Raw genomic sequence first — 27,918 nt, 5'->3', positions numbered from 1 at the left:
CTTGCTCATTTAATCCACTGTTCAGGCAGGCAAGCATATTCATTTAATCATTTCTGCACCTCTGTTGGCGGGTGCCTGTGTTATCCTAGCACTTAGCCGCTTCCCGGAAGGTGATTGATAAGCGTTTGTTAAGTAAGTGAATGCAGAGGAAGCAGGCTCCCTGTCCTGCACTGTTCCCAGGGACGATTTTATCAAAGCACATTATTTTGCCCCTTTCTCCACTCCCACGGGGCCTGTGTCCCTTCTGTGGCCATTGGCACATTTTTACATACGGCATTGTGAGTTCTCCATGCATGTGTGCAAATCTTTTGTCACCAAGTAAGCATCCCAGTCCTGGAGGGCAGAGGCCACTCCACAGACTTCCCTGGCACTCCAAGTGCCTATCATAGTGTCTTGTACACAGTCAGCACCCAAAGTGACAGTTGGAGGTGACAGATCCAATCACTCATAATCGTACTGTGAACAAAGGCTGTGTGTGGTGGCTTCTGCCTCTAATCCCAGTGCTTTCAGAGGCCGAGATGAGAGGATCACTTCAAGCAAGGAGTTCAAGACCAGCCTGGGAAACATAGAAAGAAACAGTCTCTAGAAAAAAAAAATTAAAAATTAGCTGGGCATGATGGCATATGCCTATAGCCCCAGCTACTCGGAAAGCTGAGGTGGGGAGATTGCTTGAATCCAGGAATTCAAGGCTACAGTGAGCTATGATCACATCACTGCCCTCCAACCTGGGCAACAGAGTGAGACCTCAACTCTAAAAATAAAACAAAACCCAACAAATACTGTTAACTGAGCTTCTAGTCAAGATCTGACACTTTCTACCCGTCAGCTCATTAGATCCTCAGAATAACCCCTTGGGATGTTATCATCTAGTTTTTAAGCTTGAGGAAATGGGGGCTCAGAGAAATTAAGCAGCCACATAGCCTTCAGCTGCAGAGCAAGATTCTGAGCCCGAATCTACAGGACTCCAAAGACAGTGCTCTCTCCAGTCACTCATTCAGCAGACGTTCGCTGAGCAGAGACTATGTGCCAGACACTGCACCGGGGATGTGTGGGGAACAAAAATAGACAAGTGCACATGTTCATGGAGCTTGTATCTGTTAGAATTGAACTGAGCTGCTAGTAACAGGAAACCCTGACCTACTGGCTGTAAGAGGTCCGTGGCACATGGACCAAAACTGACCAGACCACCAACAACAGTGACAACAAGGACCTCAACTCCACTTTCTGCTCCCTCATCTTTATTGTGTGGTTTCATTCTTCATGGTAGAAGGGGTCTTTGTCTCTCTATTTCAGAGAGGAACAAAGGGAAGGGGCAAAAGGAAAAAGGGCATCGAAGTTGAGTCTGCTCTCTTCAAAATCTCCCCTGCAGGTCTCAGCTGGCACCTTCTCCTTACATCTCATTGGCCAGATGGTGTCACATGGCCATTCCTGGGTGCAAGGAAGGCTGGGAATTCAGCCATTGTAGAGACAGGCTAGAGAGGACGTGGTTGGGGAGGTTGGGTGTTGAGTAAACTTATCCATAGTTTCTGCCATAGAGCTCACCAGGAGACTGATTTCAACTCAATAATCTCACACACACACACACACACACACACACAGACGCACACAAAAAACCCACAAAGGTACGTTTACTGGCTGAGATAAGGGCTCTGGAGGAAAAGAATTTGATTCTCTGATATACTTGAGGTTCTGATTTCAAATGTAAGGGTGCTTGTGTTCAGCAGAGAGGTGCTATCCAGAACTGATGCTTGAGCTGGAATTTGAGAAGCCACTAAGTGAACTTGGTGAAAGTTGGAGGAAAGTGTGTTGCAGGCCCATGGAACAGCTTGTGCAGTGGTGAGAGGTGGGCAGGAAACCAGACCACGCTGGGAACAGTGGATCACATTCATCATTGTGGTCTTTATTCTGAAAGCAATGGGGAGCCACAGAAGAGTTTTATAACAGGAAGGTGGAGTTGGCAGATGTGCGTTTTGAAAAGATCTCTATGGCAAGCAATGTGAAGGATGAATGGAAAGCAAGACAAGCTGGAAGCCAAAGGCCCAGTGAGGGATGGTTGCAGTTGGCCAGGTGAGAGCTGATGATGGCGTAGACCAGGGCAGTGGCAGCAGGGATGGAGAAAATCGAGCTACTTTGAGAAATATTTAGGAGGCAAAATTAACAGGACTTGGAGCTGGATGGATAAGGGAAGTGAGAGAGAGCAAGGAGTAATGGATGACTTTCAAGTTTTTGTTTTGCTCAACCACACATATGGTGACATCGTTCACTAAGCCAGCAAATAGTGCAGAGAGAGGACCAGGTCTAGGGCATGGGGGGAATCTTGAGTTTAGAAGTGAATGCCAAGGGAAGATTTACTGCTGGGTGGAACTAGAAGCCATTCTTTCTTCACAAAGTCCTTCACCTTCCAGACAGCCATAGTCAGTCAGCCCAGCTTGTTCCTAAATGCAGCTGCTTAAGGTTTCTCGTGGAGTCCCACTTACTTACTTCCTGTCCAGATTGCAAATTGCCATTTGGGATGGCAACAATTTTCCTCAAGCACATCCCTAATCCCTCTTTCTCAGTGGGGAACACAATGCATTATCCTAACATGGCTAAAAACATCATCTTGTTTGTCTTTCTTCTTTGAGTCATCTAATTCCTCAGCCATGGATGCTGCGCTAGGGTCACTGTGTTTTCCCTTCTATGTTTTTCAGCTTGTCCTTGAAAGAAATTCCCCCACCCTCCTTCTCAAAATCAGTCAATCCGAATCTAATAGCTTCTGACAGACTGAGTGATCCTGCTGCTCAAAACTAGTAATGGAGGAGCAAGAGCTGGCTTGGCAGTGGTTGTGATTCTTAGTATTATGTGGATGGCATTGGTCAGGGGAAGGCAAGCCAATCTCTCTGACTGAGTTGGCTTCCTGACCAGTGATGAGCTCGTCCTGTGTTTGGTGTGACAAGTTATCTGCCTGACAGAGTTCCTGCGAGTTCCACCAAGCTAATCAGAAAACTGAAATTACCTGAGCCTTGGAGAAATTGGAGTGTTCTTTCTCTCTCTTGATGCCCTGAGTTGTAGAATGGCTGTGACAAATCTTTTCAAGTCACTTTAGGATCAGACCACCACAGATTCTTCAAACATCGATCTTTTTCATTTGTTTAGAGTATCTTATTTGTTTGTTTGTTTTACGTCCCAAAGTAAAACATGTTAATTGTAGAGCTTTTTTTGTAATAATAGCTGGTGGCACATCTAAAACAGATTTTCTAATTTGAGCCCTGCTGAACTGCAGATGGCTGCAGAGTCATGTGGTTGCAGTTCTAAATCCCTGAGTTGGGGGTAGTTTGTTATGCAGCATTATCGTGGCAATAGCTGACTGATGCAGATTATCAACATCTACCTAACTATTTAAGCTCTAATCTAGGAGGCATCCTTGATTGCCTACCTTCTCCTTTACCCTCCACAGCCAGGCTATTAGCACTTCCTGCCAGCTTGACTTCTAAAACATATCCTGTATCTGTATGCTCTTCTCCATCACCACTGCCACCACCCTAATCCTATGTCAAACCTCTGTAGACTCTTATCCAAACAACTGCAATAACTTCCTACCAGTTTCCCACTTTGTCTTTCTGAAGTCTAGTGGCCAGAGTGAGTTTTACACAATCCTATGAGGCCACTCCCTGATCTAATCTCAACAGAGAATTCCCATTATGCATAGAGTAAGCCCAAACTCCTTGCCATGGGCTCAAAGGTACTAGATAGTCTGTGCCTGTCTCCTTCTCTGATAGCTCATATTTCTCTCCCCCTTTGCCCCTGCACCCAGTAACAGAGAACAGAAGCTGAGCCAGGGCCCGCCAGGCTGACTCTTAGTTCAGGTTTCCTTCTGCCCCATACCCCTCGTTGGAGTAATAGGTTTCCTTAAATCTCCCTAACTCCCCCTTGGTTATAGAACCTCTGAGACAGCCAGCATGAGTCGAATTCTTTGTTTCTTCTTCTAACTTGGTTTCTGCCTCCAAAGCTCTTTCATGATTTACAGACTCCTAGAATTAATTGTCAGCAACAGCCAGTGTTATTAGGGATTTTTCAATTGGCTCCAGGATTGTGTATTAATTCAACTTTTTTATCTCCTTGAGACATTTTATTCAATGATGATAACTCACTGAGTCCACCATTGATCCCTTGATGCTTAATAACGAGGCCAATTTAATAGTAATTAGTTCCAGTATTGAATATATTTTCATTAAAAGCAGAAATGATGGGTCAAATTTAGTAAGTGATGAATTATCAGATCCAGACTGTACCAGCTTTATTTTATAAATGCCTAGTATTCCCCAAACTCTCCAATTTACCACCTTCTCCCTATCCAGGGGCCTTAATTATAATGACAATTATGATGACAATGACCATGACGATAATAATTATTATTGTTGATATTTACTGAAGGCATTTCATGTACCAGGCACCATACTAAGTGTTTTATATGCATTATTTGATTTAAAATGCACAATAATCCTTGTAAGTGGGTTCTATTGTTATCTCCACATTTTGGAGGAGGAAACTGAGTTCCAGAGAAACGAGGGGATTTTTTTTTCAGGGTCCCACGGCTAAAAATCAGCAGGGCCAAGATTCAAACTCAGGCTGATCATAAATCCACATTCTTAGCTCCTAAGCAATACCTCTTACCACTGAAGGGGAGGCTGAGGAGCCACAATTTGTGCTTGAAATTAAACTTGTGAAATCCAATTTACTCTATAATATAATTAAAAATAGATTGTGTTCTATGCAAGGAAATGTAGTGGCTTATATTGCAAAATTTTAGTATGTGGAGGATTCATCTATGAGGCAAGAGCAACACGTGAAATATCGTTAACTCTGGAATGAGACCTACCTGGACTGGAAGTCTGATTTTACTTCTTGGTAGTGGCATTATCTTTGACAGGAGACTTGGTTCACATATAACCTATTTTCTCTCTTCTTCTGCTCGTATCATCTAACAGCACTGTGATATACCCATTTTGTGGGTGGAAGACAGAACAGCTAAGGAAAGAATCCTGTGACTACCATGTCTGGGGTGAGCTGCTGCAGCTCGTACGGTGGAGGTGGCCACAAAGACGTTACAACAAAAGTAAAAAGTTTACGTCTTACAGTTCAGGAATTCTCAACCTAGGCGCTATGGACATTTGGGGCCAGAAAATTATTTTTTGTAGGAGGCTGTCCCATGCATCATAGTATGTTAACCAGCCTCTCTGGACTCTACACAGTAGATGCCAGTAGGAAACACCCCAGGTATGATCCCCAGAAATGTCTCCAGACATTGTCAGATGTCTCCTGGTGGGCAAAATTGCACCCAGTTAAGAACCACTGCGATGGATAAAATTGTAACAACAAGTCAAGGGATAGAGATTTCCCACTGGGTTCTAGTATGTAATATACCCTGTTTACATAAATGAGAACATTTTTTATGTAAACCCATTTTCAAATCATTTCACATGAATGTGGGGGTTCCCCCCAGTTTTTCCCTATGATATTGGGATTTGTCTTATACAACAGAGGATTTTGCTATTCAGCAAACATGATGCTTTCTCTCCAATCCTCAGCTTCTTTTTTTCTCTCCAGAATGATAGGCATGGCAATACCTAGGCTTTAGGATTTCTAGAAGGCCCTGTGTCAAGTGGCTAGAACACAAGAAAGGCTCAATAATGCTGGTCACCTCTTCCCCTTGCAGAGCCAGCAATAACTCCTTCCAGAGGAAGAGGTGGGTGATGCAATGGAGTAAAGGCAACTGGCCAGTGAGGCCTTCAGTTTGTGTCTCAGCTCTGTCACTGCCTTGCTGTGTGACCTTGCATAAGCCACTTAACCTCTCTGTGCCTCACTTGCTCCATCTGTAAAGTGAGGAAGTTGGACTAGAACCCCTCAAAGGTGCTCCATGTGCTGCACTCTAGGTTCTTGAGAGACTGGGCATGGCAGCAGTTCCCTAGGCAAGCACCAGAATCATCTAAGGAATGGACTAAAATGCAGATTCATAGGCTATAACTCTAGAGTTTCTGATTTAGTAAGTCTGGACTGAATCCCAGAAATCGTCATTTTTTTAAATTAATTTATTATTATTATACTTTAAGTTGTAGGGTACATGTGCATAACGTGCAGGTTTGTTACATATGTATACTTGTGCCATGTTGGTGTGCTGCACCCATCAACTCGTCATTTACATCAGGTATAACTCCCAATGCAATCCCACCCCTCTCCCCCCTCCCCATGATAGGCCCCGGTGCGTGATGTTCCCCTTCCTGAGTCCAAGTGATCTCATTGTTCAGTTCCCACCTATGAGTGAGAACATGCGGTGTTTGGTTTTCTGTTCTTGTGATAGTTTGCTAAGAATGATGGTTTCACTAGCCACCCACTGCCACCCCCAGCGACTATGTGGAGGGAGCACCGGGCCCATGCTCTGGGAAACTGTCTTCTCTCCTATTGATACTTCAACAGGGAAATAGTATTAAAAGCCCACACAAGCTTGTTCACAACATGCACACAGATTGCTTTTTCATTTGTCTCTGGTTTCCTGCAATAAGGCCATTTCTAAAAGATTGGCTTGGATAAAACCATTGGCAAACTGATTCTCACCTACCATAAATCTTTAGAAATGAAACTTTTTTGACTTGGGTCCAAGGAGAAATCAACCAATAAGGATTCTGGTTATCCAGTCCTGTGCTAGGGAGTGTGTGTGTGTGCGTGTGTGTGTGTGTGTGTGTGTGGCGCACATGCGCGCGTGAGTTCAGGCACACACACACCAGGTACGAGAGGTGGTGCTTTTCTCTTAGAACCTTAAAATATTGTTGAGTAGATGAGACAGTCACAGGTTAGATAACAATAGTAATGATAGCCATTGACATGAGCTAGTGCTTGCTATGTGCTGGGCTTCACATGAAGCTCCTTGCATACTTTGTCAGGGTGTAAGTCTTCCTAATACCTCTGTGAGGCAATGTGTCTATTTCACACTTGGAACAATGGAGGCTCTGGGAGTTGAAATGACTTTCTCAGTCAATTTCTAGCAAAGTGACAGAGCCAAAATTCTGCCAGCTAGTTTTCCTCCTACAGGCCTGTGATGGTGACCACTACCCAATGCTAACAAGTGCTATGAGTGGTTTCAATTAGGGAAGGTGAGAGTGTGCAATCAAGATGTTAATTGGAAATTAGATTGGAGGAACACTACAAGGCTTGAAAAAAGACCAGTCTCTGTGGGCTGGAACAGACCACAGGGGTAAGATTTAACTGCACCTTGAAGGATGAAGGGAGGATCAGGTGAAGAAGGGCAGTGGGTAAGCTAACCAGGCAAAAGAAGGAATCTGATTTGTATTTAATACTTTATTTGTTCAACGTTCATTGACTCTTCCAAAGGAAATTTGCCTGTTTTTCCCTCTCTCCATCCCTACTCCTTTCCTCTTCCTCTCCTCTTCTTTCTTTTCTTTCCTTTTTCATCCATACACCTTTCCTTCCTTCGCTCCCACCTTCCTTCCTTTCTTCCTTCCATCCAACTAACCACTCATCATCTATCCATCCATCCATCCATCCATCCAGTATTTATTGTGTGATGTAAGCACATTCCCCCTTCCTTCCTTTCTCCTTCTCCCAATTAATCCATTCTTTTATTCATCTTGTGCTACCTGAGTGCTTACTGGGTGCTAGACCCCATGCTAAGCTCTGGGGATACCCAGTGGCCCCTGCCATGGATGAGCTCACAATCTAATGGAGGAGGGACAGGCAGAGGATTGCAGGACCATATGACAGTGACTGTGACAGGTTCTATAGGCTTTACACATAGTGACATCATAGGGATGAGTTCCAGCCAGGGGAAGAAGCCTGTGTAGCACCTGTCTCATCATCATCTCACCTGGCAATGAGATCTGCTTCACCCAAGGCAACTGACAGACAGGCAGCTAAGTGGAGAGTCAGGAGTCCTGCAACCCAATGCTAGGTGTGCGACTAGGCCTCAGTCTCATCTGCACAATGGGGACACAACAGCTGCTCTGCCTGCCTCAGAGGAATGTGGGGAGAATTGAGAGGGAGAGGGTCAATGGCAGATTCATTGTTATTACTGCTGCTGACTTACAGTTCTATGCAAATGTCAGCTTCACTGGCAGGGTTTTGCCCGTCTTGTTCATTGATGTAGCTCCAGGACCCAGAATAGTACCTGCCTGGTACATGGCCGGAGAGAAGTAAATATTTGTTGAATGATCAATGTATGATAATGTCCATTTTGCATATATAGCATCTGTGGCCCAGAAAGGTGGAGCCGCTTGCCTGGGGTCTCACAGTGAGTAGGTGGTGGACCTAGGGTTCTAACGAGCTACCACACTCCCACGTCTGTGTCTTTTTCCACTTCCTGTGAGGCTTATTTCACCCATCAAAGCTCACTGGCATCCCCACCCCAGAAGGCTCTTCACCTGCCTGGTGTGCTGTTGGACAGACACTGTTCTTTCTTTTTTAATTTTTATTTGATTTTAAGTTCCAGGATACATGTGCAGGTGTGCAGGTTTGTTACATAGGTAAACGTGTCCCATGGTGGTTTGTTGCTCTTGTCAACCCATAACCTAGGTATCCTCTTTGTTGCTGAGGCTACATCTGCCCTATTCACATAGCCAGAACTTTAATGATCCTCCTTGGACTTCTCCTCTTAGTTGTTTGAATTATTATTTCTTTTTGTCATGGCCTCAGAGTTTTAAAAATGCCCTTAGAAAGTGGTTAATTTACTGGCTTGTGTAAGTTTCCTGGGTTCAGGAGATGGATTCACATCAAATAGGTTCTCGAAGTCTGAGGCAAAAGTCTGTATGGAAAATAAAGAAGCAAGTACTATAATTTGCTCAGTGAAACTTTCTAATTTCTTAATTCTTTCAAACTGTCTATATATAAACCAGATTTTGTGGGAAAAAAAAAGGCAAGAGGGCTCAGACTTAGCCAATCTTGTTCATTTTTTCATTGTGGGGTTGTTTTCTTCCTACCTGCTTTCCTACTGATATTTGCCAGGAGCGAAAAAAAAAACTTGTATTTCTCGAACATCTTCTATGAAGAACTGGGAATATTTACAAGATTTGTTTTATTTAAACATTACAACCGCCCTGTGAGTAAGGTGATGCTATTTCTACTTTGCTAGTGGAGGGAGCTCAGGCTTAAAGAAGTGATGTGCCAATTAGGGGCATAACCAGCACTCGAATCCAGGACTTTCTGGCTATGGCTGGGGAATGATTTAAGGCCAAGAAATAGAAAGGAAAAGCCCATGACTCTTCAGGGGGACCGGGTGCTTACTTCGCCTCTTTTTTCTTTCTTTTTTTTTTGACGGAGTCTCATTCCGTTGCCCAGGCTGGAGTGCAGTGGCACAATCTCAGCTCACTGCAACCTCCACCTCCTGGGTTCAAGAGATTCTCCTGCCTCAGCCTCCCAAGTAACTGGGATTACAGGCATGCACCACCACGCCTGGCTAATTTTTGTATTTTTAGTAGAGACAGAGTTTCACCATGTTGGCCAGGCTGATCCACCTGCCTTGGCCTCCCAAAGTGCTGGGATTACAGGCGTACACCACTACAACCGGCTAATTTTTGTATTTTTAGTAGAGACAGAGTTTCACCATGTTGGCCGGGCTGGTCTTGAACTCCTGACCTCCAGTGATCCACCCGCCTCAGCCTCCCAAAATGCTAAGATTATAGGCATGAGCCAGCACGCCCAGCCTACTTCACGTCTTTAAGTCTCAGTAATATATATATATATAACTAACAGTTCAATTGAGAATACATGGACACAGGGAGGGGAATATTACACACCAGGACCTGTCGGGAGGTGGGGAGCAAGGGGAGGGAGAGCATTAGGACAAGTACCTAATGCATGTGGGGCTTAAAACCTAGATGACGGGTTGACAGGTGCAGCAAATCACCATGGTACATGTATTATACCTACGTAACAAACCTGCACGTTCTGCATATGTATCCCAAAACTTAAAAGCAAAACAAATGAACAAAACAAAACAAAAAGCCTAGTGGTTCAGAGGGCTTTGGTTAAGGTTGCAAAGGGCTAACAATGCATGGATATTTATAAAGTGCTCAGCACCGGCCTGACACAAAGCATGCTCTCAATACATGGGAGACATTGTTTTTCTTTCGCTCTACCCGATGGCTGTTTATATTCCCGCATCTGTTTTCCCACTCAACGGTGTGTTCCACAAAGGCAGGAAGTGTGTCTGATTTACCTCTGCTCTCCAGCACTCATGAGATTGACAGGACAGAGAAGGGTCTCCAGGAGCTGTTTGCAGAGGGAGCCCAGGTCTGTATTCATTTCTTGTCGACACCAGCCTCAGAAGTGTCTTCTACGTTCAGAATTCACCTCTCATGAGAGAAATCCAGGCACTTTACTTGCCATCACAGCAGGTGGCAAGGAAATTTTAGAAAATGCCATATGGCAGGACCTAAGGGGAAATCCCTTGAGGCAGAGGAGTCCTACAGAAGACCATGTTGTATTTGCGAGGCCCACTTGGGGCCATATCAGTTGATCTTGGAAGAACCGTGGGGCCTTGTCATCCATTTTACAGATTGGAAGAGGGAGGCCCAGAGTGGGGGACTTGCTTATAGCCACACAAATTGAAATTGGATGGGCAGGGACTTAACATTACCTAATTAAACAATCACATTAATGTGGAACCACAAATAGATGGATACCCCAGAGGAAGAGGGAGAGCTGTCTTCAGAAGTGACACTTACACTGAGGTCTGAAAGAGAAGTAGGAGGTAATCAGGTCAAAAGTCAGGAAGGGGTTTACAGAAATGTTTGGGAAGAGGGAACAGCAGGTACAAAAGCCCTGTGGTGGGAGGAGCCACAAGAAGATCAGTGTGGCCGAAAGGAAAAAGGAAGGATGTCACTGATACAGAAGAAGATAGCCAGGACCTGATTGTACATGTCTCGTCAGTTCCAGAGAAGAGCCTGGGTTTGGTTTTAAGGGTTGGAGGGTTATTGTCAGTGCTGGGTTTTGAAATGACACTATGGTGGTGGGAAGGGAAGAATGGGGCATTCTGGGGTCCCAGCTCTGCTACCTACCAACAGTGTAATTCTGAAGGAGTACAAGTTGCCACACATGCACTTAAAGCTATTGTGTGGAATAACTGAGATGATAATTAATGAGTTACTGTTATCATCATTAGTCAAAGAGCACAGCACTAAAGAGTCAGGAGTCCTGGGCTCAAATCCCAGTTATTCCCATTTAACCCTTAGGGGTGCAGGAGAGCCCAGTGGTTAAGAGCTCTGGCATTGTGACAACAGATATCAAGGGGTCCAGGCTAAACCCTACCACTTTCCTCCTGGTTATATGGCCATGAGCAAGTGACTTTTCCTCTCAAAGCCTAAGATTTTCCATATGCAAACTGGGGACAATAATGAGAATGACCTAGCAGATGGTTGTATAGATTTACTACAAATTAATGGCATGATTTCTGATAAATTGTGGCCATTTTGATGATGATGATGATGGCCAAATTGGTTTTATTCACATAAGGATGCTACTTTTACCTGCTGGACTTTTCTTCTTCTTCTTTTTTTGTTTTTTTAGATGGAGTCTCACTCTGTCACCAAGGCTGGAGAGAAATGGTGCAATCTCGGCTCACTGCAACCTCCGCCTCCCAGGTTCAAGTGATTCTCCTGCTTCAGCCTCCTGATTAACTGAGATTACAGGTGCACACCACCACACCAGCTAATTATTGTACTTTTAGTGGAGACGGGGTTTTACCAGGTTGGCCAGGCTGGTCTCGAACTCCTGACCTCGTGATCCGCCCGCCTCAGCCTCCCAAAGTGCTGGGATTACAGGTGTGAGCCACCGTACTCGGTCCCTGCTGGATCATTACTTAGGACAGTAAACTAAACACCCACCACTTGGGGACAGGTCGGCTGTCCCCTTAGGGATTGAGTGATTTCTCAGGAAAAGATCTGAGACAGGAAAGACTGATTTAGTAGAAAGAACCAGATCATTTCCAGCTCCTCCACCAACTGACCACCTGGGACTGTTCAAGGTCCCAGCTCTCCCTGGTTTTCTGTTTCTTCCTCTCTGGGCTTTGCTTCTGACAAGGGCTGTGCCTTTAAGCTTGCTGGATGGTCAGAATGCTCTAGTTTGGGGGCAAGGAGAGAGGAAGATGGGAATCACTCAAATTCAATTTCTGTGGCTTCACCAAGTGCTCCTGTCATGCGATAAGGAGCGTCCAGGACCTCTGCTCTGCTTCTGTCAGTGAGAAGTTGGGATGGTTCAGTGCCTTGCAAAGCGAGCTCATCACATCAGGCTGTTCACACTGCTCTGTAGATAAGGCTCAGCTCATCAGTTAAGACGCCCTAAACGTTTCCTCCGATCCCTGCTCACCCCAGGCGAATGGCCCTTCTCCCCAGAGGTGAGAGGATCACATCTGAAAGGATCCCTGACAAGTCACTGGGATTGAGCCCTCGATCCAAACCCACCTCAGACTGGGGACGCAACCTTCAGTCTATGAAATGAAGGCCTGAGGAATTCTTTTCAATCGTTCATTTACTTCTTTATGGGGTTTCGTTTTTGCTCCCTTTTTTCTCTTTACCTCTCACAGCTTGACTCTCCAATGTTCTTATGGATTGATAAGGATTGAGTCTTTTCTTTTTTTCTTTCGTCCCTTCCTGAGTCTCCGTTAGGGATCAGTTTTCTTTCGGAAACAAAAGGAATGGCCTCTCCCATTTTGGTTTGCCGTTTCAAGATGGCGGGAGTTTTAAAACTATCCAGCAAGTTTTCCAAGCAAGGAAAAAGAAGACCAGGACCTCACCAAGAACATGCAGAAGTATATCTGAGTGGGAGGTGGGGTGAAGGTTGACAAATTAACTATTGGGTAAAATATTTAGTATTTGGGTGATGGGTGTACTAGAGTCTAACCTCCACCACTGTGCATGTAAAACCTGTGTAACAAACAAGCACATGTACCTAGTGAATCTAAAATTTTTTTAAAAAGAAGTACATCTTAGGCCAAACATAAACTCTACAATGATCTCATTTAACATCATGATTAAAACCATACATTTAAGTAAATTACAAAGTTACTGATACATGTAATTTGGTCTTCGCTTCTAACCAAGTACCATCCATGTGATGAAAGTTCAGAGCTGAGAAACATTTTTCTTGAACAATTCTGTTCTCCTGCCTTAAAAAGTATGTACCACTTTCTATTTCTTTAGTTCAACAAACACTTATTTAGTGCCTGCCCAATGAATACGTACTAAATCACATTGAGCATTTTTTTTTGTCCTATGCCAGGCACTCTAAATGTATTCCTTTAGAGTAGTCATTTATACGCTTCTATTCATCAGTGTTATAAGTTTGATCAATGCCATGCCCACCACCCATCCAGAAACAACCCCGCAAACTCTGTCTATTCCCCAAATCATAATTCTGTTTTCTACTTTTTTCCCCTTCTTTCAGTCTCTTTCTGACTACAGGCAACCCACTCTTTTCTTCCTCCCCTCCAAATCTGGGCCAACTGGCTCCAAAATCCTTTTGTTGAAGCTTCTGAAAAAAACAAGGTGTTGCTGTCTGTCTGTTCACACCTTTTCTCTGGGCAAGCTGCTTCCTTCCTGAAATTCCGCAGGAGATCCGACCAGCATTTCTTATATATAATACTCCACATGATATTCCTGCTTTGTATAGTTCTGGCTCCTTCAGGACTTTAAAGTTTTTTCCTCCCTCTTCTTCCCCATCAGGGAATCTATAACCTTTAATCCATGTTCCTGCAAATGTTCTATCTGAGAAAACGGGTCTAGGATGCAAGTAGCTAAGAATAGCTGACGTTTATTGGTTCTTTTCCGTGTGCCGGGCCCTGCATGAAATACTTCCCATGCATCTACTTCTTTAATCCTCAGGACAGCTCTGTGAGGCAGGCACTATCACTGCTTCTGTTTCTCAGATAAAGAAACCGGGCTCAGAGAGGTGAAGTGAGTTGCTCAAGGACACACAGCTAGGTTTAAAACGACATTTATCCCAAAGCCTTTTTTTCTTAACCACTAGACTGTATAGCTTTTCCTTCCCAAGATGCTCAAGAAGCTCACTGATCTCCAAAGTCATTAGTTTCTCTTGCAGTTGGCAGGCCTCTTTGAATTCTTGAAATACTACTATGAATGCCACTGGTTATTAAGCAATGTGTGGACAGAGGCCATCATTGGGAAGTCCCTGTACTGCCTCTGTGCCTTGCACTATGTTGGGCTTGTCCTGTGGGCCCAATCCATGCTTGCTCAAGGTCTTTCTTTCTTTTTCTTTTTTTAAGAGATAGAGTCTCATTTTATTGCCCAAACTGGAGAGCAGTGGCATGATCACTGCAGCCTAGACTTCCTAAGTTCAAGCAGTCCTAACGCATCAGCTTCCCAAGTAGGTGAGACTACAGGTGCACGGCACTACACCCAGCTAAGGTTTGTATTTTCTGTAAAGACAGGGTCTTACCTAGGCTTGTCTCAAATTCCTGGTCTCAGCCATCCACCTGCCTCAGCCTCTCAAAATCCACTTTCTAATTAAAGAATTTTGCCTAGTCCAGCTGTGTGCTTGGTGTTAGGAAGAGAAGGGAAGGTTTAATTTCTCTCTTCAATTAAGAAAATAAATAAACAAAAGTAACCAGGGGTTGTTAACTTAGTATGCAGGGATAGGCTTGGGGGGTGTCATCTGTGAATGAACTGTATTTTGGGGTGACAATGTCCATGGCTATGAGTTGATTACAATTTTCTAAACAGATAAAGATTGCATGTGTTATGACAGCTTCCATAGTAAAGGCAAAGTTCAAGCTAAAGTGAACACATCAGTGTTTCCACTCTGCAGATCGGAAAGCGAATGCCCAGCGTGGTAAAGGTTCATGTCCAGGACCACCCAGTCAGTGTCTGGAGCCAGAAACTGAATTCACTTCCTTGCTTCCTAGTATTAGGTCTCTAATGCTCTCATTTGGAATTGTAATAGTCCATTGTTAAGTCAAAGACTCCTTTTCCATGATGAAGCAGCTATTTTGCTTTAAAAGAAAACCTGGGGGTCAGGGAGAAGGTTGTATGGCTAAGTTAAACCTCGTCTCAGCCAGTCACACAATTCATACTGACCATTATTAGTGGGAGGAATGGAGGGAGCCTAAGCCCACCCATCCTCCAGGATTTATGACTCAGCCCTCCTGGATGCTCACATATCTAGCATTGGGCTTTTGTTCTGATAACAGGGCTTCTGTCTTCATCTGGACCTTCAGCCTATGCCTTGTTAATTCTACTTTATTTTTGCCAATCCCTGTCCCAAGCATGGGAGTTCTGACCCCAAGGCTGAGGTCCATCCTCTCACTCTAATCCCACTCTGATGCATGGCCACCATTTTCAATCTTAGTCTCCAGTGACCACATTTGGCCTTTCCTCTCATCTCCAGCTTCTCACTCTTTCTCCCCACAGTGCCATCCTTCTTTCTCAAGGGGCAGGGTCTACTTTCAAGGCCTTTATCTTGGCCAGGCGTGGTGGCTCACACCTGTAATCCCAGCACATTGGGAGGCTGAGGTGGGAGAATCCTTGGAGCCCAGGAGTTTGAGACCAGCCTGGACAGCATGGTGAAACCCCATGTCTACAAAAAATACAAACATGGGCGGGCATGGTGGCACATGCCTGTGGTCCCAGCTTCTCAGGAGGCTGAGGTGGGAGAGTCACCTAAGCCTGGGAAGTTGAGGCAGCAGTGAGCCATGATGGTGCCACTGCACTCTATCCTGGGTGAAAGAGTGAGATCTTGCCTCAGGAAAAAAAAAAAAAAGCCCTTTGTCTTGAAGCATTGCTTAGAGCAATGGGTTTTCCAACTTGTTTTAGCTACACAATCTTTTATTCCAAGGAGAACATGTCATGAATCTCAACATAGAAAGAAGATAAAAATGGAGTTTCCTGGCTGAAACTCTATGGGACTGTAAAACCTTTACATTCTATTTATGATAAAGACCAGGCCCCGTGCCATGATCTGAAAGGCTATGTGTGGTCTGAAATTTCCCCATTTCCCTGTCTCATCTCCGCCCACTGACCTGCTTCTAATTCCTTAAACTCTGGGTGTTCCCTCTCATCCTAGGCCTTTAAAATCTGCCATCCTCTTTGGAATAGTCTGTCCTTGCTCCCCTTCACCTAGTTAGCTTCCACTGGTCCTTCACATTTTATTATTTCACTGGGAAATCTTTCCCAGCCGTCAGGTCTAGACTGAAATCCCTGTTATGAAAATGTATGGCCCCATGTCCCTCTCCTCATTTATATTTGATTTATTTTGGGTCGGCATGAATTTTGTCTACCTTTGCTTACCATTCTGTTTGTCACAAACAGTCTCTTTCTTTTTTTAATTTTAATTTTTATTTAATTTAATTTTTATTTTTAGAGACGAGGTCTCGTTATGTTGCCCAGGCTGGTCTCAAACTCCTGGCCTCAAGTGATCCTCTCACCTCAGCCTGCTGAGAAGCTGGGATTACAGGTGTGAGCCACCACACTTGGCTGCAAAATAGGCTATTAATAAATATCTGATGATGCTTGGATGGGATGGGAGGCTCTAAAGCCATCTGGCCTGACCTTCACTTTCTCGATTTCTATTGGCTACCGATGGAAAAAAACACTGGACTGAATTATTTGTAAGGTATCTTTTGAGCCTAATGCTCTACAGAACTATTGTTGCAGCTGCAGTTGCATATAAAATGGAGTAGCAGTGTGGGCAGGTGGGCAGAGCTGGGTCTCTCTTCCTTTAGACTTTATATTCTGGGCCTAGGACCTGAAGGTGGGTAGTTAGTTTGCTTCCTCCCCATAGCCTTGCTTCTGGATGACACTGATCTTCAGTGAAATGGCAAAGAGTTTGGCCAACACCATTAACAGCCCAGTGTCATTCCAACAAACTGCATCCACTAAATGGCAGGACTGAAAGTGTACTATAGCAAAACCTTTTGAAAGAAAAAAGGGAAATCTTGAACTAGTTCTTCCTTTTATTGGGTGGAAATTTCCTTCACAACAGTACAGACTTGGTTGGCTCCCAAAGCTCTCTTCTTCAAGGAACAGACCTAGGCAAGTCTGTGGAGAAGATCAGGGCTTGAGGCTTCCAAAGCTTAGGGGCAAGATTGGCAGGGTCAGGTGCCCACAAAGGCTGGCAAAAAATGCAGATGAATGAAGTGGAGCTGGTGGGTCCATAGTGTATAAGAGAATGCAGTGGGCCAAATTAAGGAGCAGGCTACTGCTACTCTACCCCAGTCAACTGTTGGAGTGCGGGAGGGTGAGTCCCAGGTTGTCAACTCTTCTGATTTTTCTAGGGATGCCTGACATTGGAATTGCCATGCAAAGTCTTCTATTTTAAATGTTGGAACTAATCCTATAAAGTGTTACAAAATATTTCCAGGCCAAACCCGAAAATGCATGTGGGCTACTTTTGGCTTGCGGGCTCTCTTCTGATTAGGAGTTTGGAAAAATCTCCAACTTCTTTTGTCTCCCTAGGAGTCCTTTGGATTATAATAATAATAAAAAAATTCATTCTGAGAATGGAGATGAGAAAAGAGGAAATGTGCCCAGGGCTGCCGGGCTGGCATATGAATGTCCACGCACCCACTCTACCAGGCAAAACACAAAAGAAACCGCCCCCAGGGAAGCTGACTAGGCCACTGTGGCGTGTCACTGACATCGGAATTACATTAAATTATCACCACACGAGTGCCTTCCACTGTTGTTATTTGTGTTCCAAAATATCCCAATGAATTCTAAAAGGAGCGTTATGTTCCCTTAAAGAGAAGAACCTAATGTTCTGTCCTTTATTAGAACCCACTCAGGAAAATGAGCTCATTGTGAATGTGAGCCTTCCCTCCTCTCTGGGGGCAGAGAAGGAAACAGGGAGAATTGATGAAGGCTTTTGATTAGTTCACTGACAAGTTTTCTTTTGGTTTTATTGTTGCTTTGTCTTTCCCCCAACAGAAGTCCACCTGATGGTCTCAGATCAGAACCAATGTGAAGATGTGGTATGTGCACTGGCCTGAAGGGCAGGGGGAGGGCCATGTTTCATCTCTACTGAGAGGCTTCCCAGATGGTTGGACTAAGTGTCATCCTCCCAATTCCTCACCTTGGTTCACAAACAAATTATATTTTTTGCTAACATAGGTGCATAGTATTTACAGTTTCATAATACATATTTTTTTCATTGACCCATCCTTCTGCCTTCTTTCCTTCCTTCCTTCCTTCCTCCCTCCCTTCCTCCTTCCCTTCTTTCCTTCCTTCCTCTTTCTTTTGTTCTTGCATTCTATCCATCTATTTTTCTTTGCTCCTCCTTCCCTCCCTCCCCCTTCCTTCCCGCCATCCATACATCCACATATTCATCTTCCTTCCTTCCCTCCTTTTTTTCCTTCCCTCTTTCCTTCCTTCCTTCCTTCCTTCCTTCTTTCCTTCCTTCCTCCCTCCCTCCCTCCCTCTCTCCCTCCCTCTCACCCTTTTTCCTTCCTTCTTGCCATCCATTCATGCATATATCCATATTCCCTCCTTCTTTGCTTCCTTCCTCTCTCCCTTCTTTCCTTCTTACCTTCCTTCCTTTCTTCTTTCCTTCCTTCATTCCTTCCTTCTTTCCTCTTTCTTTTTTCCTTTCTTCCATCCATCCATCTATTCATCTTTGTTTCTTCCTCCTTCTTCCCTTCCTCCCTCCCTTGCTTCCTTCCTTCTCTCTTCTCTCCCTCTCTCCTTCCTTCCTCCCCTTTCTTTTTTCCTTCCTTCCTGTCATCCATCTATCCATCCATCTATCCATCTTTTTTCCTTCCTACCTTATTTCTTCCTTTCTTCCTTCCTCCCTCTTTCTTCTTTCATTTTTTCCTGCCATCTATCCATCTTTCTTCCTTCCTTCTCCATCCATCCATCCATATATTTTCCTTCCTTCCTCCCTCCCTCTTTCTTCTTTCATTTTTTCCTGCCACCTATCCATCTTTCTTCCTTCCTTCTCCATCCATCCATCCATCCATGTATCGTCCGTCCTTCCTTCCTTCCTTCCTTCCTTCCTTCCCTCCTTCCCTCTCCTTTTCATCCATCCATTTCTTTATTCATGAAACATGTACTGAGCATTCTCTATGTGCCAGGCACTGTGATAGGCAGAATGGGTAAAATGCACCTAGTTGAATCACATCAGATGCATATTGAAATTGTATAAATTCATCTATACTAGCTCATGAGAAAGAATGTTTCTTTGAATTATTTGGCTTAATATTCTACAAAGTGAGTATATACCAAGAACCAGCATGCTATAAACCATGGGTACCTGTTACTTGCCTGGTTAGCCTCACTCTTTTCCTAACTTTCAAGGTGTGAGCAATTTGCTTCACCAACTGGTTTTAGATTACAACATAAGACAAGCATGGCAAGGGCTTCTGGGTTTCCACTAAAAGCCATTTCCTTTTCCTCCTGGGCACAAAGCTAGACTACATGCCTCAGCCTCTCTTCCAGGCAGGGAATGACTGAGTTCTGTCTATGGAATGAGGACAAAGAGGCTATGCTATCTCTAGGCCCTGCCCATTAAAAGCTCCTATGTGAACCTCTACATTCTTTCTTCCCTTGTCTTCCAGATGAGAGCTGAGGATCTATCGAAGAACTCTAGGGCCCTGGGATGGTGAAGCCTCAAGATAGAAGAAATCTATGAGTCTGAGTGATCATGAGTAATGTAGCTCGTTGACTTGGAATGTCTGCAAACTGACATTTTATGAGCAAGGGATAAATTATTATGGCTCAATGTTGCTGAGGTTTTGGGGTTTATTCGAAACTGCACCTAGCATTATTTACCCTAACTCATATAGCAGCTATTTCACCAAATGAAGAAATGGTAATCTAGTGTAAGACTGGATTGAAATCTGGCTCTGTTGGATTGATAGAGGAGGTGTGTGGTCCTCCAGTATGGTTCCTTGATATGTGATTTTTGCTTTAGGAGCTGACTTTAGAGTCTCCACCATAGACATAACATGTGACTTCTCCATATGCAGTATCCTGCAGAATGGCTCACTGATAAAGCAATTCAAACTAAGGTAATAATTTGGTCAGATGAGGAGGTAAACACCTTAATTCCCATCTTCCCAGCACATAACACCACAACACTTTCAGTCACCATTTCTGCACAAGTGGGATGTTAACTTGGCCTTCTCTGACCAGGTGAATATAGCAAGGAATTCCCAGACATTCTTTCAGAAACTCTGGTCCTAGATCAGGCTGGAACTCAGTTCAGCAACATTTCCAGTCCAGGTGGCCTTATTCATATTTGAATAGGGACAAAAATCCCAACCCCAAAGATCGTGGGTTATAAATGAGAAATACACACACATGCACACACATGTATGTACACACAGGCACACATGTGCACACACACATACACACAACTACTGTGCCTGGTGTACAGTATACTTTTTTAAATCCTGTAAAAACAAAATCAGATTCTAAGATTTTCTTCAGGGATCAAAGAATAGACACCTTTCAAAAATGTAAGAATGTAATGATGGGTCACCCTGACCCTCCCACAAATAACAACTATAACCTCTGAAGGCAGTGGAAAGTGAACAAAAACACCCAGACTTTGTCAGAGTTAAAACCTGGAAGAAGGTAATGGCCTGAGGTAACTCATTTGTTTCTGTGGCATTTAACATTAGAACAGGCTGAAGTCAGTACTGTCTGGGGAAGCTAAAATCCAAGAAAAGCTCATATTCATTCTGGCCTGAAGAAACAGAAGATAGAATTTGGGACAAATACATTTTCTGGAAAATGAGTGGAAATCCCTGAGAAGAGATAGTTGGAGGTTGGGCACGGTGGCTCACACCTGTAATCCCAACATTTTGGGAGGCCAATGTGGGCAGATTGCCTGAGCTCAGGAGTTTGAGACCAGTCTGGGCGACACGATGAAATCCCATCTCTACTACAATACAAAAAGCATGGCAGTGTGCACCTATAATCTCAGTTACTGGGGAGGCTGAGGCAAGAGAATCACTGGAACCCGGGAGGCAGAGGTCACAGTGAGCTGAGATCACGTCACTGCACTCCAGCCTGCGTGACAGAGCAAGACTTCATCTCAAAAAAAAAAAAAAAAAGAAAAAAAAAGAGATAGTTATAAATAAGGAGCCCTCAATTCCATTCATTAACTGCCCATGTCCTTATCTGATCTCTGAACTTCGCACATATGAGATGCAGAATAGAGAGTAAGCTGTTCAGCTAAAGATAGGAGAAAAGAACTGAAATTTCAGTTGTCACACAAAAGATAGAGTTTTGCTAGAGTCCAACCAAATGAATTGCCAGCTGAAACAAAAATATCAACACTCTTCAAAGGAATGTAACCAAATCTATAGTTTCTACAATATAGTATTAGCCGCATATGGATTTCAACCCTGAATACCTTGACATACAAAGAATCCGGGAAATTTGACACAGGTTCAGGACACAAGACATCAACTAAGACCCACTCCACGATGATCTAGATGTTGAAATTATGAGACCAAGATGTCAAGGAAGTAACTATAACTAAGCCTAATAAACTAAAAGAAGATATGGTTGAAATCAATGAAAAGATAGAAAGTGTCAGTAATGAAATGAAAACTATAAAGAAGAACAGAAACTCTGGAATGGAAAACTATATATAAAATTAAATATTCACTGATGGAGCTTAAAAGCAGAATGAAGATGACAGAGGAAAGAGTAAATAAACTTGATGCTAGGTCAACAGAAATTATTTAATCTGAAGAAAAGAAAGAAAAAAGATTAAGAAGAATAAAGCCCAGGGATTTGTGGGAAATATGAAAAGATTACACACACACACACACACACAGACAGACAGAGTCAAGAAGTAGAAAAAAAGAGAATGGGGCAGTAAACAAATTTAAATATATAATGGTAGAAAATTTATTAAATTTGATGAAACACATACATTTACAGAATCAAGGAGTTAGCCAACTCCAGCAGGATAAATATGAAGAAAACTATGACTATGTATGTCATAGTCAAACTACTAAAAAATCTAAAATAAAGAAAAAATATTGAAAGCATCTAAAGAAAACAAACATATCGTATACAGGATGTATTTGAAACTGTGTACATGTTGTATGCATATGCATGATAAGTTGAAAGCTCATGGATTTCTCATCATAAATTATGGAAGCCAGAAGCCAATGAATTAATAGCTTTAAAGTTTTAAAAGAGAAAACATTTTTTCAAAAGAGATTTCTATACTAAGCTAAAATAGCTTTCAAGAATGAAAAGTGAACTAAAGACATATTCAGATAAAAGTAACTAAGAAAATCTATCACCCAGAAAAGCTAAAGAAAATTCATCAGACTAAAGGAAAATGGCACCAAATAAAAATTAAGTTCTTCAGGAAAAATCAGGAGCATTGGAAGTTGTCAGTATGTGAGTAAACGTAAATAACCAACTAACGTTTTCTCTCAATTTCCTTAAAATACACATGAATATTTAAAACAAAAATTATAAAAAATTATAACATTGCCGTGGGCTTATAAGGTATGTAGATGTATTACACACAGCGACTATAGCATAAAGGATGGTGGATGAGTGGTCAGTCGAAAGGTCAATAATTGCAAGGTTTCTAAATTTCATGTAAAGTGATAACTTTAAGTAGAACATGAAAAGTTAAGGATATATGATGTAAGTCCTAGAACAACCACCCAAAATACAAAGATATATAGCAAAAAAAAAAAAAAAAACCAGCAGGTAAATTAAAATGTAATTCTAAAATATTAAAATAATTTGAAAGAAGATTGGAAAGGAGGAATAGAGGAAGAAAAACAGAAGGGCAAACAGAGAAAAAAAATACTAAGATGGAAAAGTTAAATCCACCCATATCAATAAATACCGTAAGTGTTGTTATGATGATAGCTAACATTTGTTAAGGACTTATGATGTGCCAGGTACTTTACGTGAATTATTTCATCTGATCCTGGTAACAACTTTGTAAGATAAATACTTGATTCCATTGATGAAGAAATTGAGGGTCAGGGAAGCTAAATGTCTTGCTTCAGGTGATGAAGCAACAATTGGTAAAGCCAATATATGAGGTCTCACTGCAAAGCTTATAATCGTTTTACAGCATCCTGCCTCTAACTAAGGTGGTTACTAAGCCTCATGGTGTCAAAGCAAGATGAATGGAATACTGTGGTGCCTTCTCCTCCCCAATTATCTCCTAACAATTACAGTGGGTGCAAGTGACTTGAAAACAAAACAAAACAGAAAAAGAGCACCATAAGAGAAAATACCTGTCCTAATATCTACTTTTGGCAAGAGTGCCCCCATATGCCAACCCCTAGTAAAGCTAATATTGAATTTATGCTTTTTGCTTTAAAGAATATTTTAGATGCATTAAGAAGAAAATAAGCATTGTCAAGGTTCACAAAACACTGGGTTATTCCGGAGATCTCCATTAGAAATAAATTGTCCCTGGAGCTTTCAAAATAAATCACTGTGGCTTCATCAGGGCTAGAAGATTAGCTTTAAGTCCAATACTTCAATGCCATTTTGAATTTTCTGTCCAGAAAGAGATAGCTCAGTTTCTTTGAGTTCATCTAACTTTCTCTGATAATTTAGTTTAAAACAAATTTCTCTAGGTTATGTGACAGCAACTCAAATGGGTGCTGTTTTCTTATTTCCTAGGATACTGTGATTATCTCAATTTATACGCCAGAGATAATACAATATGGATGGCTAGACCATCTCGCTGTTTCGGCACAGACAAGGGCAAGCCTGTGCTTTTCGGGATTTTTAGGTCGCTCGTGTTATTGGCAGCAGTTTAGTGTTAGTCAGATGGCTGTGGTTTTGAATCCTGACTCTTCATCTTATTAGCTGTGTAACCTTGGACAAGGAATTTTACCTTTCTGGGTTTTAGTTTCCTCATTTTCAAAATGGGGATGGTATCTACTGCATGGGAGTTTTGAAAGGTAGGTAAGATAAGACATGCAAAGGATGTAACAAAGTGGCTGGCATATAGTAAGCACTTAATTAAATGTTTTAAAAATTATGGTCAGGTGCGGAGGCTCATGCCTGTAATCCCAGCACCTTGGGAGGCCGAGGCGGGCGGATCATGAGGTCAGGAGATCGAGACCATCCTGGCTAACACGGTGAAACCCCGTCTCTACTAAAAATACAAAAAAATTAACTGGGCAAGATGGTGGGTGCCTTTAGTCCCAGCTACTCAGGAGGCTGAAGCAGGAGAATGCCGTGAACCCCAAAGGCGGAGCTTGCAGTGAACCAAGATCATACCACTGCACTCCAGCCTGGGCGAGAGAGTGACTCTGTCTCAAAAAAAAAAAAAAAAAAAAATCTATCTATCTATCTATCTACCTATCTATCTATCTATATATATGTACTATGCAGAACTCTTGGATCATAGAGGGTTGGGGTGCTATCACTGCTCTGGAGTAGGAATTGGTGGTAAAGGAGGCGGTTCTGGACATTTTCTCAGAAAAGGGACCATTGGGGTTGGGCCCTCAAGGGCGAACAGTAATTTTCAAAGGGAGTAGAATGAAGAGGCTGTTCCAGATAGTGCTAACAGTATTTGCAAAGACATGTAGTGCAGCATTGCCTAGAGTGGTGGGAATAAGCCTGGAAATTTATGATATGGCAGAGTTGTGAAGGGTTATGTTTGTAGAGTGAAGGAGTTGCACATTTATTCTATAGGAGAGGCCACCAAGTTATTGGATGCTGTGAGTGACACATTGCAGGCTCTTTTGGGGGAAGATAACTGCAACAGGAGGGTGAAGGATGAATTCCAGAGCATAAACTGGACACCTGGAGGGTCTGGAAGTTCTGACATTTTGGTTCCCATGAGTGGGAATGGTGGCCTGGACAGGGTTGGTATCTCAAATCATCACACAGACTACTAGCTAGTCACTGGGAAATGCTTGAAAAGAAAAAAAAAGATTCATTCTCTTGAGGAGGAAGACATTCTGCTAAATTGATTCTTGAAGAGACTCTCGGGAGAATTACAATTAATTCAAGAATAAAGCAATTTAGTTAGAGCAGTGTGATTGGATTGGGGGAGTTGGTAAAATGCCCGTTTCAGCCCTCCCTTTCCCCATCCCCCACCACCGAGATTTTGGTGTGGAGAGTTTAAGATGGATAATCAGAAACCACATTTTTAATAGTTGCCCCGGGTGATTCTGATGTAGGTGGTCCAGGACTCGCACTTAGAGAAACAGCAGTTTAGGGATAAAAGAGTTACAGGCATGGTGTAGTTAGAAAGCCTTGCAAACCTGAATCGAAGCAAGGCTTTGTGAGATAAGCAATTAAGGTAAACCTCAGGAAGAAGGTCAGTTGTGAGCTGAATCACAAAGGAGGAGAAGGGGAGTGGGGAGTGTATTTTAGGTGAGGAATTCAGCACTAATAACAACTGATGTCTACTCACTGGCAATGAGAAGACCATCCTGATGCATGTACGTCACTGAACATAACCTTGGAGAGCAAAAAGTCACCAGACTTGAAAGGCCTTGAATGCCAGGAAAGTGTTGGTAATTGGTAGTGTTTAAGTTGATGGACTGCACCAAAGACAGGCATCCCTATTCTTGAACAAAGAAGAGGCAGTGAAATCTGCCACATAAATGGAGTTCCTCTTCTCTTTAAATTTGACATTATTTATTTGCCAGTTATACCAATGGAAAGGAATAATGAAGAGGAAAACAAGGATAAAAGGGAACCAGATCTGGTGGTTCAGTTATCTCTTGGTTACCTGACAGGGGTCTGTTCACATGAAAAGCCAAGTGGGCTGCTGGCTGGCACATGTCACATTGGTTTGAAGTGAGGTCTTTTACCAGAAAGAGAGAGAGAGCTGGGCAGGGTCAGTGAATAGAACCACAGCACAGATTGTTGTGGAGTTTCTTGAAAAAAACTGTCAGAAGGTCCAGAAAATGGATCCAGCTCATTAGAGCATATCTGCTCCTGTCTTTGGCAAATGTGATGAGCTCCAACCTGCCTGGAGCCTTCCCATAGAGCATTCCCTCTGGCAGAACACTCTTCGACCTGCTCTCCTCCTAGGAAACTGCTTCACCTCTTTCCACTCTCAGCAAAAAAACACATGTCCTTAAGGAAACCTAACCACACTTCCAGACTACATTAGACATGGATTGTAGATAATCTCACAGCAATAGATCTCGGTAGTTAAGAACAAAGACTCTGGCATCAGAATTCCTGAATTTAGGTTGTATAACCTAAATTATAGCTTATAGCTTAAATTATCACTTATAGCTGTGTGATGTTGGGAAAACTCCTTAACCTCTTCTAGCCTCAGCTTCCTCATCCGTAAAATGGGGAGATATTCATAATATCTGTTTCATAACTCAATGTGATTATATATTGAGCTAATGGATATAAAGTGCCTAGAATGATGACTAGCACATAGTAAGTGCTATATTTGTGGTATGCCCATTATTTTAGAGCCCTCTATACTGTTATTTTGAAGCACCCATCACAATAGTGGTTAGTAATTATGTGTATGATCATCTGTGTCATGACCCACTTCCCATATGGATTAAGAGTCCCAAGAGGGACCATGTCTGTATTGTAACTTTCTATGACTCTAGTACCTGGCACATTGTAGATACTCAAGAAATATGTATTGAATGGCAGTATCTAATCAAATTTTCATAGTACATATGGGAAAGCAATGAGATGTAGGAATGGAAGAGTACTTTCCTGAGGTCACAGAGGAGTGGGTACTAGAATTGCAGAGTAAGTTCTAGAATTAGGGTGTCTGGAGATTTGAAACACTTGGGGAAGCATTTCGGAAGCTTTCTCCCCCATTCAAAGCCATGGTAGTAACAACCCTCTTGCCTCATAAAATGCAGGGCAAATGATCAGAAATAAAAGTTGAAACCTCGCCTTACCCTCTCCCTCTCTCTGCTCCTACTCTTCTTCAGCTCTTAAGGGGTCTACATTGTTCAAAATAACCCTTTCTGTACCTCACTTGGAGGTTTATGTGACGGTTCAGGTCTTGAGCTCTTAAGTGAAATATACCAGGGTTCCAAACCTGGTTGACTATGGGACCCTGGTTGTGTCCAACACCTCTCTGAACGTCAGTTTTTTTTAACTGTAGCATGGAGTAATAAAGTGTCCATATTCTAGAGTTAATGTAAGATTTGAATGAGAAGATGATGCCTGGCATATAGCATGTGCTTAGTAAGTGGTCCTGTGATTGTTACATCCTTATTTTATGTAGGAAGACTAGGCTCAGAAAGGAAAGAAATGTGACAAATGACAAATACAAATGAATTGACTCATCCATTCAAGAAGCTTGTACCTACACCTTCTATATATTTGCTGCTTGCCAAAGATGTGAACAATAAACAGCCCTCATCTCAGAGAGCTCAGAGGCTAGTGGGATAGAGCCATCAGTTAACAATCACAACATGCCCAATGGCTGCTATGTGTGAAGGAACATATCTGGGATTCAGGGAGCACAAAGGCCTCATCTAGCTCAATCTGGAGGTGTCCGGAGAGGGCTAAGGACATTCCAGTCAAAGGTGCATGGCACAGAGATGAAAGTGAGCAACTCGCGACTGACAGCTTCATTTCAACAAATGTCTAAGGAGCCACACTTATGTACCCCACAGGGGTCTAGGACCTAGAGATGTGTTCTAGACACTGACACCTTGATGGTTCATAAATGAAACACAAAGGCAGAAGCTAAGTTGCAGGCACAGATTTGCAGTAGAGTTGCTTCTCACCAAAGCAACTCTAGGAATTGCTTCACCAATGGGAGCTGCAATGATAATCTGTCCTCAGTGGTTTAAACAGAAAAACAAAAGTGGGCTGCAATAAATGGAAACTTTGTTACAAATTTGAAAACTAAATAGTGCCCTTTTTTTTTTTCCTCTTAGATATTTTATTTTATTTTATTTATTTATTTTTTAAATTATACTTTAAGTTCTAGGGTACATGTGCATAACGTGCAGGTTTGTTA

The sequence above is a fragment of the Mandrillus leucophaeus genome, unplaced genomic scaffold (genome assembly GCF_000951045.1).
Source record: "Mandrillus leucophaeus isolate KB7577 unplaced genomic scaffold, Mleu.le_1.0 Scaffold154, whole genome shotgun sequence".
Classification (NCBI taxonomy): domain Eukaryota; kingdom Metazoa; phylum Chordata; class Mammalia; order Primates; family Cercopithecidae; genus Mandrillus; species Mandrillus leucophaeus.
The sequence above is the reverse complement of the archived record's forward strand: the minus strand, read 5'-3'. Positions refer to the sequence as shown.